This window comes from Papaver somniferum, chromosome 7 (assembly GCF_003573695.1).
Source record: "Papaver somniferum cultivar HN1 chromosome 7, ASM357369v1, whole genome shotgun sequence".
NCBI lineage: Eukaryota > Viridiplantae > Streptophyta > Magnoliopsida > Ranunculales > Papaveraceae > Papaver > Papaver somniferum.
The window spans coordinates 268,661,893-268,681,989 of record NC_039364.1 but is presented as its reverse complement, the minus strand read 5'-3'; positions in this window follow the sequence as shown (position 1 = coordinate 268,681,989).

The window sequence follows — 20,097 nt, the reverse complement described above, 5'->3', positions numbered from 1 at the left end:
TCAAGACCTGCTTCCATCTTGCCGTTAGAATCAATCTAGAATTGATAATCCAACGCTTTCGCTTCAATGTGCATCAGATTTTGATGTTCCGCTCAACACTACAACACCTGACACCTATACCCTTCAGCCAAACGCACCTTACCCAAATTCTCATCTTCCTCCTTCGAGCAGTCGAGCTCTGCTCCTGCCAACTCCACCCTCTCCGTCGCCTCAACCACCACCACTCCCCTCCACGAGCCGTCAAATCCCCAAACACTCGAACCCATCACTACCACCTAATCCCCCCATCATTCTAGCCTACAATTCTATCACTTTCTCCTCTTCACAGTTCCTGAAACCCTAGGAGAGAAAATGGTGGAATAGCTCGAGCTAAGGCAATTGTACCAGAAGAGTGAGCAGGAGAGGAGGAGGAAGCGTCGGTCAAGCTAATTGAGTGGATATCAGAAGTAGTTGGTAAGAATTTTTGATTTAATTTGTAAACCCTAATTTTAGAAATTAGGTATTTTGGGGGAATTGAAATTGGGTATAAATAGAAGGCTTGTGTGTTGTGTTGGGGCATGCCTGGGCTAGCCAGAGCTTCACCCAAGAGGACTGGACTAGCCAGTTCCTCAACTGTGTTATTTTCAATTGTTTTGCACAATGTTTGTTATGTTCTGATTTCATGTCTAGGGTTTAGATGAAACCCCAATTCTGATGTTAAGTTGTTCATATTCTAGACAGTGTTCTTGTTGTGATATAATGTTGTGGATAAATATAATCTAAACATGTCAGCATTTTACTTTCACAATGTATGCCTTGTATCCACTGTAGTCAGGTTATTTCTATGTTGAATTTGTTGCAACTCATGCTTAACAGATTGTTGTTCATAACTTTGACTAATTGTACTTTAATCTGACAGTTAGTACTTTGTAGGAACACCTTAGTTGCGATTAGAATATCCTTCAGGATTGTTTAGCTATCTAAGAGGTTAATCCATAGTTAGTTGCATTGTGAGAAGGCAGCTAGAACTAGGATTAGGATCATCTTAGAGACACTGAACCATTCTCCTAAGACAATCCTTTGATGAGCAGCAGGCATAGAACCTCAACTGCCATCTAGATAGTTAGATGAGGCTAGAACTTCACTAATATCTATACAAGGAACAAGACTCTATTAGAAATAGGAGGACTTAGCTTAGGAAAAGGGTGGATTCAAGATCCTAGTCCCTCCCATATCACTGCCATTTAGAATTCTTTAGGAAATCACTTAGAAAACAACATATCAGCCTCCTTGTCACTGTGGACTTTCCCCTACTTGCACACTAGCTTCATCAAGACCCTGTATACTTGTAGGTAAAACATAGGTTGTAGTTTTAGGTACTCTTTGCCCAGCTACCAAGTTTTTGGCGCTGCTGCCGGGGACTGGTGCTGTGTAGTTGAAAAAAAAAAAAGAAAAAAAAATTGCTCTTGCTTTTCTGTTTTCAACCTGCTGTAACTTAGTGTAACTTAGTGTAGATTAGTGTAGCTGTAGTTTTGTATCTTAGTACCACCTGTAGTGTAACTTAGTGTAGCTTTAATGTTGTTGTTTTAGTGTAGCTGTAATTTTGTATCTTTAGTTGTAACTTAGTTTGCATCTTCATCTTCATATTTGCATCATCTTGCATTGCATTTGCATCTTGCACTGCATATTCATTATTGCATTCTTCCCTTGCTTCTGCCTCACTTTTCTTCAAAGAGACTGATCATCTCTGTTGAGTGCAGGTACTATTGGGCTTGCCACCTTGCTTCTGGCATGTTGCTGCCTGACTTGTTGTTGTGTCTAGTTGTGCTGCTTTCCCTTGTTGCAGCTGCTGCTCTCTTCTCCATCTCTGTTGTTATGCCTGCTGTTCTGTGAGCTGGTGCTGTGGGCTGACTGTTGCTACCCACTGAAGCCTGCTGTTGGGCTGAAGTTGCTGTTGCTGTGAACCAAGCCCAACTGGGTTGTGCAACTGCAATTACTGAGCAGCTGGGCTGTGCTAACTAGTAAGCCTAAACCCATCAGTAAACCCAATTTTTGGGCTTGTAATTTTAAGATTGAATGCTGGGCTTGTAGTTTAACTAAACTGTGGGCCTGTATTTAAGCTGAACTGTGGGCTTATTTTTTTTCTGAACTGTGGGTTTCAACCCTGAAATTTGAATTTCTGAACTGTGGGCTTGACCCAAACAAAAGTTGACAACCATTTTCAAACCCAGTTGCACTTCTTTTTGGGATGTGTAAATTCTAAAAGTGATTATGGGCTTGTGAATTGGACTGTGGACTTAGTTACATTTTGGGCCTCAAACTGAAATTTGTTTAAACTGTGGTCTCCAACCATTTGTGGGCTTAGACTCAACTGAACTTTAAACCCCTACATTGTGAGCTTAGACCCAGACCAAAAATTTGAAAAACGTTTTAAAGTTTTAAAACCCAGCTGGGCCTCGCATTCCAGTTAACTGCTAGCCCAAAAAAACCCAACTATTTCTGAACTCTGGGCTTGTTTCTGAAATGTGGGCCTGAACCAAACTTCGAGTGGGCCAAACTTTCAAAATTCCAAAAAACCAACGGTGAGATTTACTCACCAACAGTGGGCCTAAGAATCAAAGTTTTTAAAACAAATTTGGGATCCAAAAACAACCCTTATGGGCTCCTGAACCCAAATAGTTGGACCTCTTCTTTTTCAAAACCTTTTGCTGGGTTCAATTCAAACTAATTCGTTGGGCTTCACTTCACACAAGTTGTGGGATGTTTTCAAATTTCTAGTGGGCTGTGCATTCTTCCACCAATGTGGGCTTGCTCCCGATTTTAAAACCAAATTTTTCTTTTCTTTCTTCCTAAAAATCAAAAAGTTTCTTTCTCTTTCTCCCATAAAAACCAAAGTTTTCCAAATGTTTCCCTAAAAACCAAAATTTTTCTTTTTCCCATAAAAACCAAATGTTTTCCATTCCCGACAAAACCAAATGTTTCCCATCAAAACCAAATGTACGGTAGAATTTTCTTGTATATAATCCAGTAGATAATTGATAGGCTTCTAAAAGGTCCTAAAAATTATCCCCGGCCAAAAACTTGGTGGGCCCGGAGAAGTGTATAAAATTAAAGCGCAAAGAAACGGGGGCCTACAGTAATACCGCAAGTGCACGGTCGTCAGTTGTAGCTCGTGCAAGTACGGGTCGATCCACAGAGATTGGGAGTGTTTTGAAGTTTCTAGCTAATTGGGTTCCTAAATTTGCTTTGGGCTTAGTGGGTTTGATAACAATAGGCTTTTGATTAAGCCTTTGCTTTCAAAGTAAAAGTAAGATGGGCTTGACCTTTGGCCTTTGGAATGAACTGAGCCTTGTGCTCAGTTGGTCTTAAAATGAATTGAACTGGGCCTTAATAATGAATTTGGGCTTGGATCCTTAATGAACTGGGCTTTGATTAAGCCCACAGTTGACTGAATTGGGCTTCAGTTTGAAGTGAGCTTTTGGGCTCAGTTGGCTTTGGGCTCAGTTGGCTTTGGAAGGCAGCAGCAGTAGCAAGACTGCACAGCAGCTGCACAAGCAGTGCAAGTAGCAGCAGCAGCATAAGCAATGAATGCAGCAACAGCAGGGGAAAGAAAAGGCAGCTGCAGCAACAGCAAAAGAAAGCAGCAACAGCAGGGTTGCAGGGCAGATGGGTTGCAGCAGCAGCTGCACAAGCAGTGCACAGCAGCACAAGGCCAAAAAAAGAAAGCAGAGCTGGCAGTGAAGCAAAAACAAATGAAGAAAAACAATGCAGCAGTGCAAGGCAAGTGAGAAAGAAAAGATGGCAGTGAACAAAACAGTGAAGACAATAAAGAAAACAAGCAGAGAACAATGCAAGAACTAAACAAAGCAAATACTAGACAGCAAAGAAAGATAACAAAACAAACCAAGGCCTAAGGCCAAGGGCAGGGATGTGGAGAAGCTAACAGAGCAAAGCTAAGGCAAGAATACAGGCAAACAAAAATGGAATGGCAAGACAATCAGCTTGCTATGAGCACTGATTTCTTCCATTGCACAATCAGCACATTGCATCCTAAGCATACAAAAGGAATGGCAAGATAATCAGCTTGCTATGAGCACTGATTTCTTCCATTACTCAATCAGTTCAATGCTTCAAAGGTAACTAGCCTAGCATACCATCACTTCATGATAATGAATTGAAACGCAGTGAGCATTTAAACTAACAAAGGCACATTAAACAGAGTAAACACTTAACATGATTAACATTAACAGGAACATAACAGGAAATTAAAAGTATGCATATCAACAGGAACATAACAATCATGAACATAAATGAAATTGAACTGAAATTAAAAACATTAACAGGACATGAAAGTCCTGGATGCTGGCTATTCCAAGCATGGTCTTTACATCACACCCACAAGGCTATTTATAGTCCACAACACAATTAGGGTTCTACCAAAAACAATTCCCAAATTAAAAACAGTAGACTAGGGTTTGATTTCTTTACCTAATTTGATGTAGCAACATCAAATTGAACTCGACCCATTCTTCTATTTGTCCTCCTCTACCTCTCCATGCCTTCAATTTCACTCTAGCTTCACCTAATTCTCTACCATGTCTATCAATGCTTTTTCTCTATTTTCAAAACCCTAGACTAGGGGAAAACAGTGAAAAGAAGTGAGAGGCATGTTAGAGTGATAGGGTTTTCAATGTTGAGCAGGTGGGGAGTTGGTGGTAGCGGACATGGAGGTACGGCGGTGGTGGCAGTGGAGTTGGTTCTGCAAACAGGGAGGTGATGGAGGAGAGGGGCTCGACTGTTTTGGGAAGAAGGGGGATGTTTGGTTAGGTGGTAAGGTTCGGTTGCTAGGGTGTTAGGCGGCTTCATCAAATTGGAAGAACAGCGAGGATGAGCCGTGGGATGTGGAGCTGGTAGGTAGATCGGACGGTGATGCGGAGGCAAGCGAGGAGCGACCGTCGGATGAAGGGATACAACGAAACGAACGGTGCTAGATTAGGTTAGGTGCTGTAGTGTAAGGCGGGGATATCAAACTTTGATGAACAGCAAGGGAGCAACCGTTGGATTCAACTACCATCTAATCTGAAGGCTTGGAATTTCAGCGCTGTGGTGCTTGGCAGAGACTTCAGATTTTGATGCTCTATGAAGGAGCGACCGTCGGATGCTTCTGAGAACTGATCTGATGGCTGAGAACGGAGGCGTTTTTGTGTGTAGAAAATGAGGTTGTGCGCACCATTCTTCGCGGCTTCCTTGCGTGATTTCTCCCGGCTTTTCACTACTTTTCTGCTCTTTTTGCTCCGCGAGTCATCCAGACTTTATTTATTACCTAAAAATGCAAAATTAATTAATAAAAATATTTATTCTTGAAAACAATGAAAATACAGAATATGGGATAAAATGTAGAATTAATGCATAAAAGATGAGTTAAATGCCAACAAAAAGGGATAAATATATACAATATTTGGCACTCATCAATAATATTCTAGATAAATATTTTTTTTCTTTTGTATATATTGTGCTAATCCAATATGATCTCGGCTAAAAAATGTTGGATTCTAGCCTTGAATAACGGAGTTTTAATCTTGCTTTCGCCGTCAAATTGGGTAATCTCTTTCCTTTTTCTCTACTCAGCATGATCCTCTTCGTATGTTGTATTACAATTTTGTTCATCTTTTGAAACATTGAGGACAATGTTTAGTTTAGGTTTTGTGGGTAAAGAGTAGATACCACGATAGCATGCAATAATTGAAAACAGAACTCTTTCTTTTTGAAAAAAAAAATAATAATAAAAAAAAAATCATAAAAATGGAGCTCATTTACCTTGAAATGTTGACTCTTGTGCATGTATGTAAACATAAGGATTCTTAGTCTAGATATTTAGGCACCCTGATTCTAGCACAATTCACATGTGATAAGAAACTTGCACACGCACAATCTACCAATACATGTATAGCCTCGATCTTCAAGGTGTTTGATAGGAAGTTAGATTGCCAATCACTTTAGAATACTGAATGAGACTTGACTAGCTTGTTCTTTGGTTGGCTGGGATAGAAGTTGGAGGATACGTTAAGAAAAGCAACCATAGAATTTGACCGGATGCATTCGATAAGGGCCACCTCTTGCTAAGAGTCATGTAATTATGTTTTTCTTTTTGTTCATGTATCAAAAGTGTCACTATGTTGTAAAGATCAAAGTTATTTCTTCAAAAAAAAAAATCAGAAAAATTCAGAAAAATCAAAAAAATATTAAAAAAAAAAATAAAAAAAAATCAAGTATTTATTCATTCCATGTTTTGTCATGTTAAAGACAATAGTTCTCTCTTGTTCCAAAAATAAAAGAGAGTAATCAATGTAAATAAGAGTCATGTAAAGAGTCATCTTTTTGTATTAAATAGTCTTGTAATAAGCAAGGAGGGTGCATCCATCGATGTATAACGCGGGTAAACTGAAATATCACCAACTCATTGGGTGAACATTCACAATTCTCGTAAAGACGGAGAGCTAGCTTGGCTTAGAATTCGGTTCTTAGCCTAAAAACTATCTCTTGGTGATTAGTAGTCATAACTTCAGGTCATTCTAGAAACATGTGTAGATACACTTTACACTCTTATCACGTGTCTTTAGTTGTTATCAGTGCTAGGATTGTGCCTTTGATAGCTAGATTGACATCTCCATTTTGCTGTGAGCTTCTACTGTCTTGCACATGTCACATTTCATGGAATCTGAGCTTATATTTTGTCCTAGAACTTTGTAGGTACGTTCTAAGAAAACCTTCACGAGACTTCAACTCGTCCACTAGGGACACTTAGTGGTTTAAAAGGCTTAGTGCATACGCTAAATGCATTCGAGAGACCAGCGACAGTGGTATAGGTAGGATTTCCTTAGTTTTGTTTTACTTGAGGACAAGTAAAATTCAGGTTTGGGGGTATTTGATGAGTGCTAAAAAGTGCATATTTCTATATATTTTTCTTGGCATTTAACTCATCTTTTGTGCATTAATTCTACATTTTATCCCATATTCTGTATTTTCATTGTTTTCAAGAATAAATATTTTTCTTACTTAATTTTGCATTTTTAGGTAATAAATAAAGATTGGATGAGTTACGGAGCAAAAAGAGCAGAAAAGTAGTGAAAAGCCAGGAGGAATTACGCAAGGAAGCCGCGAAGAGTGATGTGCGGAAGACCAAAAAAAGGATAGAAATGGGCTTGAAGAAGAAAGTTGGTCTTAAAGAAGAAGTGGGCTCAAGGTTTTCCAAGCCCAAACTCATTTCCCAAACCCATATTCTATACCCAAAAGCCTAAAACCCAAATCCATACCCGCTTGCGTCTTCAGCCGTCAGATCAGTTCTCAGAAGCATCCGACGGTCGCTCCCTTGCTGTGCATCGAAGTTTGATATCTCCGCCTTACACTACAGTACCTAACTCCATCAAGTACCGTTCGTTTCGTTGTATCTCTTCATCCGACGGTCGCTCATCGCCTGCCTCCGCATCGCCGTCAGATCCACCTACCATCTTCCCATCCATCGCTCCTTGTCGCAGATCATCGAACCTCGCTGAACCCGCCTAACACCTAAGTATCGAACACCCTATACCCCTAGCCAAACGCCCCCTAACCCAAAATCACTCGACCTCTTCTCCTCCATACCCTGTTGCAGAGAGCTGCTCTGCAACTCCATCACCTCCACCATGTCCTGCCACCACCAGAACACCACCTCTGCCACTGCCGCTTCATCACCAAACACCATAGCCACCCTACATCAAAGACATCGAAACCCATCCATCCTATTAGCCTATTTCGCTAGTTTCACAAACCCTCTCAAATTTAGGGTTTTGAAATTAGGGAAATAGAGTTATAGGCATGACAGAGATGGAAGAAGAAGCAATAGAAGCATGGGAAGAGCAGGAGGAACAAGAAGAGAGCATGGGTCGTCGACGTGGGTGAAGAATTTTAGGTAAACCCTAACCCTAGTTTTCTCGGTTTTGGGAATTAGGGTTCGTCATTCCTTTTTTGTATAAATTGAGGGCTGGGTATTACTGTTGAGGTGTTCTTGGTTAGCCGAGATACCCCCTAATTGGGTTAATTCCAATGTCAATTTTACTGTTGATGATTCTGATGATTCTGAGTGTGAACTTGCTAATTTGATTGATGATTGTGAGCATGATGTGACATGTGTAGATGATTTAGGAGATTTTGATTTGATTAATAATGATGTGCCTATCGTCCTACATAAGTCACAATCTGATGGCCTTCCACCCAACCTAGATTTGGTTTGTACCCATATTGACAAACCGACTTTTCTGAGAGTCCCCAACCTAGGTTTGGAACTGTGTGCTTCCCAAGTCCTCTTGGACTATTTTGCTTCTAAGTATAATACATCTGAGGAACCACAGTTGGAAATTGCATGTTTGCCCGTCCATAGCACAGTTCACTTTGAGTTAGATCTTGTGCATGATGAACCCCCAAAACTGCGCGATTTTGTTTTCAAAATTGTATCTTCTGTAAAATCCAGGTTTGGGGGTAGCTCATTTGGTTTCACAGCTTCACGTGCTTTTCTTTCATGTGTGAAGTTGTTGAAACCGCTACACTTTGTCTTTTGGGTTGATCCTCAACTCTTTAGATTGTTAGTGTATGGTGAATATTTTTGTAAATAATCCAGTAGATAAAATTTTAAAAACCCTTTTGTTCTTTTTGTATATATTTTGCTTATCCAATATGATCTCGGCTGAAATATGTTGGATTTTTGCCTTGAATAACGGAGTTTTAATTCTGCTTTCGCCGAAATCGGGTATTCTCTCTCCTTTTACTCTACTCAGCATGTCCCTTTCCATATGTTGCATTTTAATTCTTTCCATATTTTGAAACATTGAGGACAATGTTTAGTTTAGGTTTGGGGGTATAGAGTAGATACCATGATAATTTGCCATAATTGAAAACGAACTCCTTCTTTTGAAAAAAAATCGAAAAAAATTCAAAAAAAATTAAAAATTAAAAAATCATAAAAATGGAGCTCATTTACCTTGAAATGTTGACTCTTGTGCAAATATGTATTTTTATTAGGAGTCTTAGTCTAGATATTTAGGCACCCTGATTCTAGCACAATTCACATAGTGATAAGAAATTTGCACGCGCACGATCTACCAATACATGTATGGCCTCGATCTTCAAGGTGTTTGATAGGAAGTTACGATTGCCAATCACTTTAGAATACTGAACGAAACTTGACTAGCTTGTTCTTTGGTTGGTTGGGATAGAAGGTGGAGGTTACATTAAGAAAGACAACCATCGAATTTAACTGGGTGCATCAAAAAGGGCTACCTCTTGCAAAGTGTCATGTAATCTTTTGTTTCCTTTTGTACATGTATCAAAAGTGTTTCCAAAAAAATCAAGTATTTATCAATTCCATCATCTCTTGTTCCAAAAATAAAAAGAGAATAGTCAATGTAAATAAGAGTCATGTAAAGAGTCATTTTGTTGTTTCATTGTAATAAGCAAGGAGGGTGTATGCCATTGATGTACAACGCGAGTAATTGTGAAATACCTCCAACTCATTCACAATTCTCGTAAAGTCCGGACAGCTAGCTAGATTTCGACCTCGGTTCTTAGCCTGAGAAACTATCTCTTGGTGATTAGTAGTCATAACATCCGATCTTTCTTTACACATGTGTAGATACACTTTAAACTCTTATCACATGTCTTTATTTGTTATCAGTGCTAGGATTGTGCCTTACATAGCTAGATTGACATCTCCATTTTGCTGTGAGCTTAAACTGTTTTGCACATGTCACATTTGATGGAATATGAGCTTATATTTTGACCTAGAACTTTGTAGGTACGTTCTAAGCAAACCTTCACGAGACTTCACTCGTCCACTAGGGACACTTAGTGGTTTAAAAGGCTTAGTGCATACGCTAAATGCATTCGAGAGACCAGCGACAGTGGTATAGGTAGGATTTCCTTAGTTTTGTTTTACTTGAGGACAAGTAAAATTCAGGTTTGGGGGTATTTGATGAGTGCTAAAAAGTGCATATTTCTATATATTTTTCTTGGCATTTAACTCATCTTTTGTGCATTAATTCTACATTTTATCCCATATTCTGTATTTTCATTGTTTTCAAGAATAAATATTTTTATTAATTAATTTTGCATTTTTAGGTTGTAAATAAAGTTTGGATGAATTGCGGAGCGAAAAGAGCAGAAAAGTAGTGAAAAGTCGGGAGGAATTACGCAAGGAAGCTGCGAGGAATGTTGTGCACAAGACCAAAAGGCTAGAAATGGGCTTAACAAGGAAGAATTGTTCTTAAAGAAGATATGGGCTTGGCATACCCAAGGTCCAAAACCCTTACCCAAACCCATTTCCAATATCCATACCCGCCTCCATCTTCAGCCGTCAGATTGGATCATCTCAGCATCCCACGGTCGCTTCATCATAGTGCATCAAAATCTGAAGCTCTTGTCAAACACTATAGCACCTAACTCCATCTTGAGCCGTCAGTTTCGTTGTGTCACGCATCCAACGGTCGCTCAAGACCTGCTTCCATCTTGCCGTTAGAATCAATCTAGAATTGATAATCCAACGCTTTCGCTTCGATGTGCATCAGATTTTGATGTTCCGCTCAACACTACAACGCCTGACACCTATACCCTTCAGCCAAACGCACCTTACCCAAATTCTCATCTTCCTCATTCGAGCAGTCGAGCTCTGCTCCTGCCAACTCCACCCTCTCCGTCGCCTCAACCACCACCACTCCCCTCCACGAGCCGTCAAATCCCCAAACACTCGAACCCATCACTACCACCTAATCCCCCATCATTCTAGCCTACAATTCTATCACTTTCTCCTCTTCACAGTTCCTGAAACCCTAGGAGAGAAAATGGTGGAATAGCTCGAGCTAGGGCAATTGTACCAGAAGAGTGAGCAGGAGAGGAGGAGGAAGCGTGGGTCAATCTAATTGAGTGGATATCAGAAGTAGTTGGTAAGAATTTTTGATTTAATTTGTAAACCCTAATTTTCGAAATTAGGTATTTTGGGGGAATTGAAATTGGGTATAAATAGAAGGCTTGTGTGTTGTGTTGGGGCATGCCTGGGCTAGCCAGAGCTTCACCCAAGAGGACTGGACTAGCCAGTTCCTCAACTGTGTTATTTTCAATTGTTTGGCACAATGTTTGTTATGTTCTGATTTCATGTCTAGGGTTTAGATGAAACCCCAATTCTGATGTTAAGTTGTTCATATTCTAGACAGTGTTCTTGTTGTGATATAATGTTGTGGATAAATATAATCTAAACATGTCAGCATTTTACTTTCACAATGTATGCCTTGTATCCACTGTAGTCAGGTTATTTCTATGTTGAATGTGTTGCAACTCATGCTTAACAGAATGTTGTTCATAACTTTGACTAATTGTACTTTAATCTGACAGTTAGTACTTTGTAGGAACACCTTAGTTGCGATTAGAATATCCTTCAGGATTGTTTAGCTATCTAAGAGGTTAATCCATAGTTAGTTGCATTGTGAGAAGGCAGCTAGAACTAGGATTAGGATCATCTTAGAGACACTGAACCATTCTCCTAAGACAATCCTTTGATGAGCAGCAGACATAGAACCTCAACTGCCATCTAGATAGTTAGATGAGGCTAGAACTTCACTAATATCTATACAAGGAACAAGACTCTATTAGAACTAGGAGGACTTAGCTTAGGAAAAGGGTGGATTCAAGATCCTAGTCCCTCCCATATCACTGCCATTTAGAATTCTTTAGGAAATCACTTAGAAAACAACATATCACCCTCCTTGTCACTGTGGACTTTCCCCTACTTGCACACTAGCTTCATCAAGACCCTGTATACTTGTAGGTAAAACATAGGTTGTAGTTTTAGGTACTCTTTGCCCAGCTACCAAGTTTTTGGCGCTGCTGCCGGGGACTGGTGCTGTGTAGTTGAAAAAAAAAAAGAAAAAAAAATTGCTCTTGCTTTTCTGTTTTCAACCTACTATAACTTAGTGTAACTTAGTGTAGATTAGTGTAGCTGTAGTTTTGTATCTTAGTATCACCTGTAGTGTAACTTAGTGTAGCTTTAATGTTGTTGTTTTAGTGTAGCTGTAATTTTGTATCTTTAGCTGTAACTTAGTTTGCATCTTCATCTTCATATTTGCATCATCTTGCATTGCATTTGCATCTTGCACTGCATATTCATTATTGCATTCTTCCCTTGCTTCTGCCTCACTTTTCTTCAAAGAGACTGATCATCTCTGTTGAGTGCAGGTACCATTGGGCTTGCCACCTTGCTTCTGGCATGTTGCTGCCTGACTTGTTGTTGTGTCTAGTTGTGCTGCTTTCCCTTGTTGCAGCTACTGCTCTCTTCTCCATCTCTGTTGCTATGCCTGCTGTTCTGTGAGCTGGTGCTGTGGGCTGACTGTTGCTACCCACTGAAGCCTGTTGTTGGGCTGAAGTTGCTGTTGCTGTGAACCAAGCCCAACTGGGTTGTGCAACTGCAATTACTGAGCAGCTGGGCTGTGCTAACTAGTAAGCCTAAACCCATCAGTAAACCCAATTTTTGGGCTTGTAATTTTAAGATTGAATGCTGGGCTTGTAGTTTAACTAAACTGTGGGCCTGTATTTAAGCTGAACTGTGGGCTTATTTTTTTTCTGAACTGTGGGTTTCAACCCTGAAATTTGAATTTCTGAACTGTGGGCTTGACCCAAACAAAAGTTGACAACCATTTTCAAACCCAGTTGCACTTCTTTTTGGGATATGTAAATTCTAAAAGTGATTATGGGCTTGTGAATTGGACTGTGGACTTAGTTACATTTTGGGCCTCAAACTGAAATTTGTTTAAACTGTGGTCTCCAACCATTTGTGGGCTTAGACTCAACTGAACTTTAAACCCCTACATTGTGAGCTTAGACCCAGACCAAAAATTTGAAAAACGTTTTAAAGTTTTAAAACCCAGCTGGGCCTCGCATTCCAGTTAACTGCTAGCCCAAAAAAACCCAACTGTTTCTGAACTCTGGGCTTGTTTCTGAAATGTGGGCCTGAACCAAACTTCGAGTGGGCCAAACTTTCAAAATTCCAAAAAACCAACGGTGAGATTTACTCACCAACAGTGGGCCTAAGAATCAAAGTTTTTAAAACAAATTTGGGATCCAAAAACAACCCTTATGGGCTCCTGAACCCAAATAGTTGGACCTCTTCTTTTTCAAAACCTTTTGCTGGGTTCAATTCAAACTAATTCGTTGGGCTTCACTTCACACAAGTTGTGGGATGTTTTCAAATTTCTAGTGGGCTGTGCATTCTTCCACCAATGTGGGCTTGCTCCCGATTTTAAAACCAAATTTTTCTTTTCTTTCTTCCTAAAAATAAAAAAGTTTCTTTCTCTTTCTCCCATAAAAACCAAAGTTTTCCAAATGTTTCCCTAAAAACCAAAATTTTTCTTTTTCCCATAAAAACCAAATGTTTTCCATTCCCGACAAAACCAAATGTTTCCCATCAAAACCAAATGTACGGTAGAATTTTCTTGTATATAATCCAGTAGATAATTGATAGGCTTCTAAAAGGTCCTAAAAATTATCCCCGGCCAAAAACTTGGTGGGCCCGGAGAAGTGTATAAAATTAAAGCGCAAAGAAACGGGGGCCTACAGTAATACCGCAAGTGCACGGTCGTCAGTTGTAGCTCGTGCAAGTACGGGTCGATCCACAGAGATTGGGAGTGTTTTGAAGTTTCTAGCTAATTGGGTTCCTAAATTTGCTTTGGGCTTAGTGGGTTTGATAACAATAGGCTTTTGATTAAGCCTTTGCTTTCAAAGTAAAAGTAAGATGGGCTTGACCTTTGGCCTTTGGAATGAACTGAGCCTTGTGCTCAGTTGGTCTTAAAATGAATTGAACTGGGCCTTAATAATGAATTTGGGCTTGGAGCCTTAATGAACTGGGCTTTGATTAAGCCCACAGTTGACTGAATTGGGCTTCAGTTTGAAGTGAGCTTTTGGGCTCAGTTGGCTTTGGGCTCAGTTGGCTTTGGAAGGCAGCAGCAGTAGCAAGACTGCACAGCAGCTGCACAAGCAGTGCAAGTAGCAGCAGCAGCATAAGCAATGAATGCAGCAACAGCAGGGGAAAGAAAAGGCAGCTGCAGCAACAGCAAAAGAAAGCAGCAACAGCAGGGTTGCAGGGCAGATGGGTTGCAGCAGCAGCTGCACAAGCAGTGCACAGCAGCACAAGGCCAAAAAAAGAAAGCAGAGCTGGCAGTGAAGCAAAAACAAATGAAGAAAAACAATGCAGCAGTGCAAGGCAAGTGAGAAAGAAAAGATGGCAGTGAACAAAACAGTGAAGACAATAAAGAAAACAAGCAGAGAACAATGCAAGAACTAAACAAAGCAAATACTAGACAGCAAAGAAAGATAACAAAACAAACCAAGGCCTAAGGCCAAGGGCAGGGATGTGGAGAAGCTAACAGAGCAAAGCTAAGGCAAGAATACAGGCAAACAAAAATGGAATGGCAAGATAATCAGCTTGCTATGAGCACTGATTTCTTCCATTGCACAATCAGCACATTGCATCCTAAGCATACAAAAGGAATGGCAAGATAATCAGCTTGCTATGAGCACTGATTTCTTCCATTACTCAATCAGTTCAATGCTTCAAAGGTAACTATCCTAGCATACCATCACTTCATGATAATGAATTGAAACGCAGTGAGCATTTAAACTAACAAAGGCACATTAAACAGAGTAAACACTTAACATGATTAACATTAACAGGAACATAACAGGAAATTAAAAGTATGCATATCAACAGGAACATAACAATCATGAACATAAATGAAATTGAACTGAAATTAAAAACATTAACAGGACATGAAAGTCCTGGATGCTGGCTATTCCAAGCATGGTCTTTACATCACACCCACAAGGCTATTTATAGTCCACAACACAATTAGGGTTCTACCAAAAACAATTCCCAAATTAAAAACAGTAGACTAGGGTTTGATTTCTTTACCTAATTTGATGTAGCAACATCAAATTGAACTCGACCCATTCTTCTATTTGTCCTCCTCTACCTCTCCATGCCTTCAATTTCACTCTAGCTTCACCTAATTCTCTACCATGTCTATCAATGCTTTTTCTCTATTTTCAAAACCCTAGACTAGGGGAAAACAGTGAAAAGAAGTGAGAGGCATGTTAGAGTGATAGGGGTTTCAATGTTGAGCAGGTGGGGAGTTGGTGGTAGCGGCCATGGAGGTACGGCGGTGGTGGCAGTGGAGTTGGTTCTGCAAACAGGGAGGTGATGGAGGAGAGGGGCTCGACTGTTTTGGGAAGAAGGGGGGTGTTTGGTCAGGTGGTAAGGTTCGGTTGCTAGGGTGTTAGGCGGCTTCATCAAATTGGAAGAACAGCGAGGATGAGCCGTGGGATGTGGAGCTGGTAGGTAGATCGGACGGTGATGCGGAGGCAAGCGAGGAGCGACCGTCGGATGAAGGGATACAACGAAACGAACGGTGCTAGATTAGGTTAGGTGCTGTAGTGTAAGGCGGGGATATCAAACTTTGATGAACAGCAAGGGAGCAACCGTTGGATTCAACTACCATCTAATCTGAAGGCTTGGAATTTCAGCGCTGTGGTGCTTGGCAGAGACTTCAGATTTTGATGCTCTATGAAGGAGAGACCGTCGGATGCTTCTGAGAACTGATCTGATGGCTGAGAACGGAGGCGTTTTTGTGTGTAGAAAATGAGGTTGTGCGCACCATTCTTCGCGGCTTCCTTGCGTGATTTCTCCCGGCTTTTCACTACTTTTCTGCTCTTTTTGCTCCGCGAGTCATCCAGACTTTATTTATTACCTAAAAATGCAAAATTAATTAATAAAAATATTTATTCTTGAAAACAATGAAAATACAGAATATGGGATAAAATGTAGAATTAATGCATAAAAGATGAGTTAAATGCCAACAAAAAGGGATAAATATATACAATATTTGGCACTCATCAATAATATTCTAGATAAATATTTTGTTTCTTTTGTATATATTGTGCTAATCCAATATGATCTCGGCTAAAAAATGTTGGATTCTAGCCTTGAATAACGGAGTTTTAATCTTGCTTTCGCCGTCAAATTGGGTAATCTCTTTCCTTTTTCTCTACTCAGCATGATCCTCTTCGTATGTTGTATTACAATTTTGTTCATCTTTTGAAACATTGAGGACAATGTTTAGTTTAGGTTTTGGGGGTAAAGAGTAGATACCACGATAGCATGCAATAATTGAAAACAGAACTCTTTCTTTTTGAAAAAAAAATAATAATAAAAAAAAAATCATAAAAATGGAGCTCATTTACCTTGAAATGTTGACTCTTGTGCATGTATGTAAACATAAGGATTCTTAGTCTAGATATTTAGGCACCCTGATTCTAGCACAATTCACATGTGATAAGAAACTTGCACACGCACAATCTACCAATACATGTATAGCCTCGATCTTCAAGGTGTTTGATAGGAAGTTAGATTGCCAATCACTTTAGAATACTGAATGAGACTTGACTAGCTTGTTCTTTGGTTGGCTGGGATAGAAGTTGGAGGATACGTTAAGAAAAGCAACCATAGAATTTGACCGGATGCATTCGATAAGGGCCACCTCTTGCTAAGAGTCATGTAATTATGTTTTTCTTTTTGTTCATGTATCAAAAGTGTCACTATGTTGTAAAGATCAAAGTTATTTCTTACCAAAAAAAAAAAAAAAAAAAAAAAAAAAAAAAAAAAAAAAAAAAAAAAAAAAAAAAAAAAAAAAAAAAAAAAAAAAAAAAAAAAAAAAAAAAAAAAAAAAAAAAAAAAAAAAAAAAAAAAAAAAAAAAATCAAGTATTTATCAATTCCATCATCTCTTGTTCCAAAAATAAAAAGAGAGTAGTCAATGTAAATAAGAGTCATGTAAAGAGTCATTTTGTTGTTTCATTGTAATAAGCAAGGAGGGTGTATGCCATTGATGTACAACGCGAGTAATTGTGAAATACCTCCAACTCATTCACAATTCTCGTAAAGTCCGGACAGCTAGCTAGATTTCGACCTCGGTTCTTAGCCTGAGAAACTATCTCTTGGTGATTAGTAGTCATAACATCCGATCTTTCTTTACACATGTGTAGATACACTTTAAACTCTTATCACATGTCTTTATTTGTTATCAGTGCTAGGATTGTGCCTTACATAGCTAGATTGACATCTCCATTTTGCTGTGAGCTTAAACTGTTTTGCACATGTCACATTTGATGGAATATGAGCTTATATTTTGACCTAGAACTTTGTAGGTACGTTCTAAGCAAACCTTCACGAGACTTCACTCGTCCACTAGGGACACTTAGTGGTTTAAAAGGCTTAGTGCATACGCTAAATGCATTCGAGAGACCAGCGACAGTGGTATAGGTAGGATTTCCTTAGTTTTGTTTTACTTGAGGACAAGTAAAATTCAGGTTTGGGGGTATTTGATGAGTGCTAAAAAGTGCATATTTCTATATATTTTTCTTGGCATTTAACTCATCTTTTGTGCATTAATTCTACATTTTATCCCATATTCTGTATTTTCATTGTTTTCAAGAATAAATATTTTTATTAATTAATTTTGCATTTTTAGGTTGTAAATAAAGTTTGGATGAATTGCGGAGCGAAAAGAGCAGAAAAGTAGTGAAAAGTCGGGAGGAATTACGCAAGGAAGCTGCGAGGAATGTTGTGCACAAGACCAAAAGGCTAGAAATGGGCTTAACAAGGAAGAATTGTTCTTAAAGAAGATATGGGCTTGGCATACCCAAGGTCCAAAACCCTTACCCAAACCCATTTCCAATATCCATACCCGCCTCCATCTTCAGCCGTCAGATTGGATCATCTCAGCATCCTACGGTCGCTTCATCATAGTGCATCAAAATCTGAAGCTCTTGTCAAACACTATAGCACCTAACTCCATCTTGAGCCGTCAGTTTCGTTGTGTCACGCATCCAACGGTCGCTCAAGACCTGCTTCCATCTTGCCGTTAGAATCAATCTAGAATTGATAATCCAACGCTTTCGCTTCGATGTGCATCAGATTTTGATGTTCCGCTCAACACTACAACACCTGACACCTATACCCTTCAGCCAAACGCACCTTACCCAAATTCTCATCTTCCTCATTCGAGCAGTCGAGCTCTGCTCCTGCCAACTCCACCCTCTCCGTCGCCTCAACCACCACCACTCCCCTCCACGAGCCGTCAAATCCCCAAACACTCGAACCCATCACTACCACCTAATCCCCCATCATTCTAGCCTACAATTCTATCACTTTCTCCTCTTCACAGTTCCTGAAACCCTAGGAGAGAAAATGGTGGAATAGCTCGAGCTAGGGCAATTGTACCAGAAGAGTGAGCAGGAGAGGAGGAGGAAGCGTGGGTCAATCTAATTGAGTGGATATCAGAAGTAGTTGGTAAGAATTTTTGATTTAATTTGTAAACCCTAATTTTAGAAATTAGGTATTTTGGGGGAATTGAAATTGGGTATAAATAGAAGGCTTGTGTGTTGTGTTGGGGCATGCCTGGGCTAGCCAGAGCTTCACCCAAGAGGACTGGACTAGCCAGTTCCTCAACTGTGTTATTTTCAATTGTTTGGCACAATGTTTGTTATGTTCTGATTTCATGTCTAGGGTTTAGATGAAACCCCAATTCTGATGTTAAGTTGTTCATATTCTAGACATGTTCTTGTTGTGATATAATGTTGTGGATAAATATAATCTAAACATGTCAGCATTTTACTTTCACAATGTATGCCTTGTATCCACTGTAGTCAGGTTATTTCTATGTTGAATGTGTTGCAACTCATGCTTAACAGATTGTTGTTCATAACTTTGACTAATTGTACTTTAATCTGACAGTTAGTACTTTGTAGGAACACCTTAGTTGCGATTAGAATATCCTTCAGGATTGTTTAGCTATCTAAGAGGTTAATCCATAGTTAGTTGCATTGTGAGAAGGCAGCTAGAACTAGGATTAGGATCATCTTAGAGACACTGAACCATTCTCCTAAGACAATCCTTTGATGAGCAGCAGGCATAGAACCTCAACTGCCATCTAGATAGTTAGATGAGGCTAGAACTTCACTAATATCTATACAAGGAACAAGACTCTATTAGAACTAGGAGGACTTAGCTTAGGAAAAGGGTGGATTCAAGATCCTAGTCCCTCCCATATCACTGCCATTTAGAATTCTTTAGGAAATCACTTAGAAAACAACATATCACCCTCCTTGTCACTGTGGACTTTCCCCTACTTGCACACTAGCTTCATCAAGACCCTGTATACTTGTAGGTAAAACATAGGTTGTAGTTTTAGGTACTCTTTGCCCAGCTACCAAGTTTTTGGCGCTGCTGCCGGGGACTGGTGCTGTGTAGTTGAAAAAAAAAAGAAAAAAAAATTGCTCTTTCTTTTCTGTTTTCAACCTACTATAACTTAGTGTAACTTAGTGTAGATTAGTGTAGCTGTAGTTTTGTATCTTAGTATCACCTGTAGTGTAACTTAGTGTAGCTTTAATGTTGTTGTTTTAGTGTAGCTGTAATTTTGTATCTTTAGCTGTAACTTAGTTTGCATCTTCATCTTCATATTTGCATCATCTTGCATTGCATTTGCATCTTGCACTGCATATTCATTATTGCATTCTTCCCTTGCTTCTGCCTCACTTTTCTTCAAAGAGACTGATCATCTCTGTTGAGTGCAGGTACCATTGGGCTTGCCACCTTGCTTCTGGCATGTTGCTGCCTGACTTGTTGTTGTGTCTAGTTGTGCTGCTTTCCCTTGTTGCAGCTACTGCTCTCTTCTCCATCTCTGTTGCTATGCCTGCTGTTCTGTGAGCTGGTGCTGTGGGCTGACTGTTGCTACCCACTGAAGCCTGTTGTTGGGCTGAAGTTGCTGTTGCTGTGAACCAAGCCCAACTGGGTTGTGCAACTGCAATTACTGAGCAGCTGGGCTGTGCTAACTAGTAAGCCTAAACCCATCAGTAAACCCAATTTTTGGGCTTGTAATTTTAAGATTGAATGCTGGGCTTGTAGTTTAACTAAACTGTGGGCCTGTATTTAAGCTGAACTGTGGGCTTATTTTTTTTCTGAACTGTGGGTTTCAACCCTGAAATTTGAATTT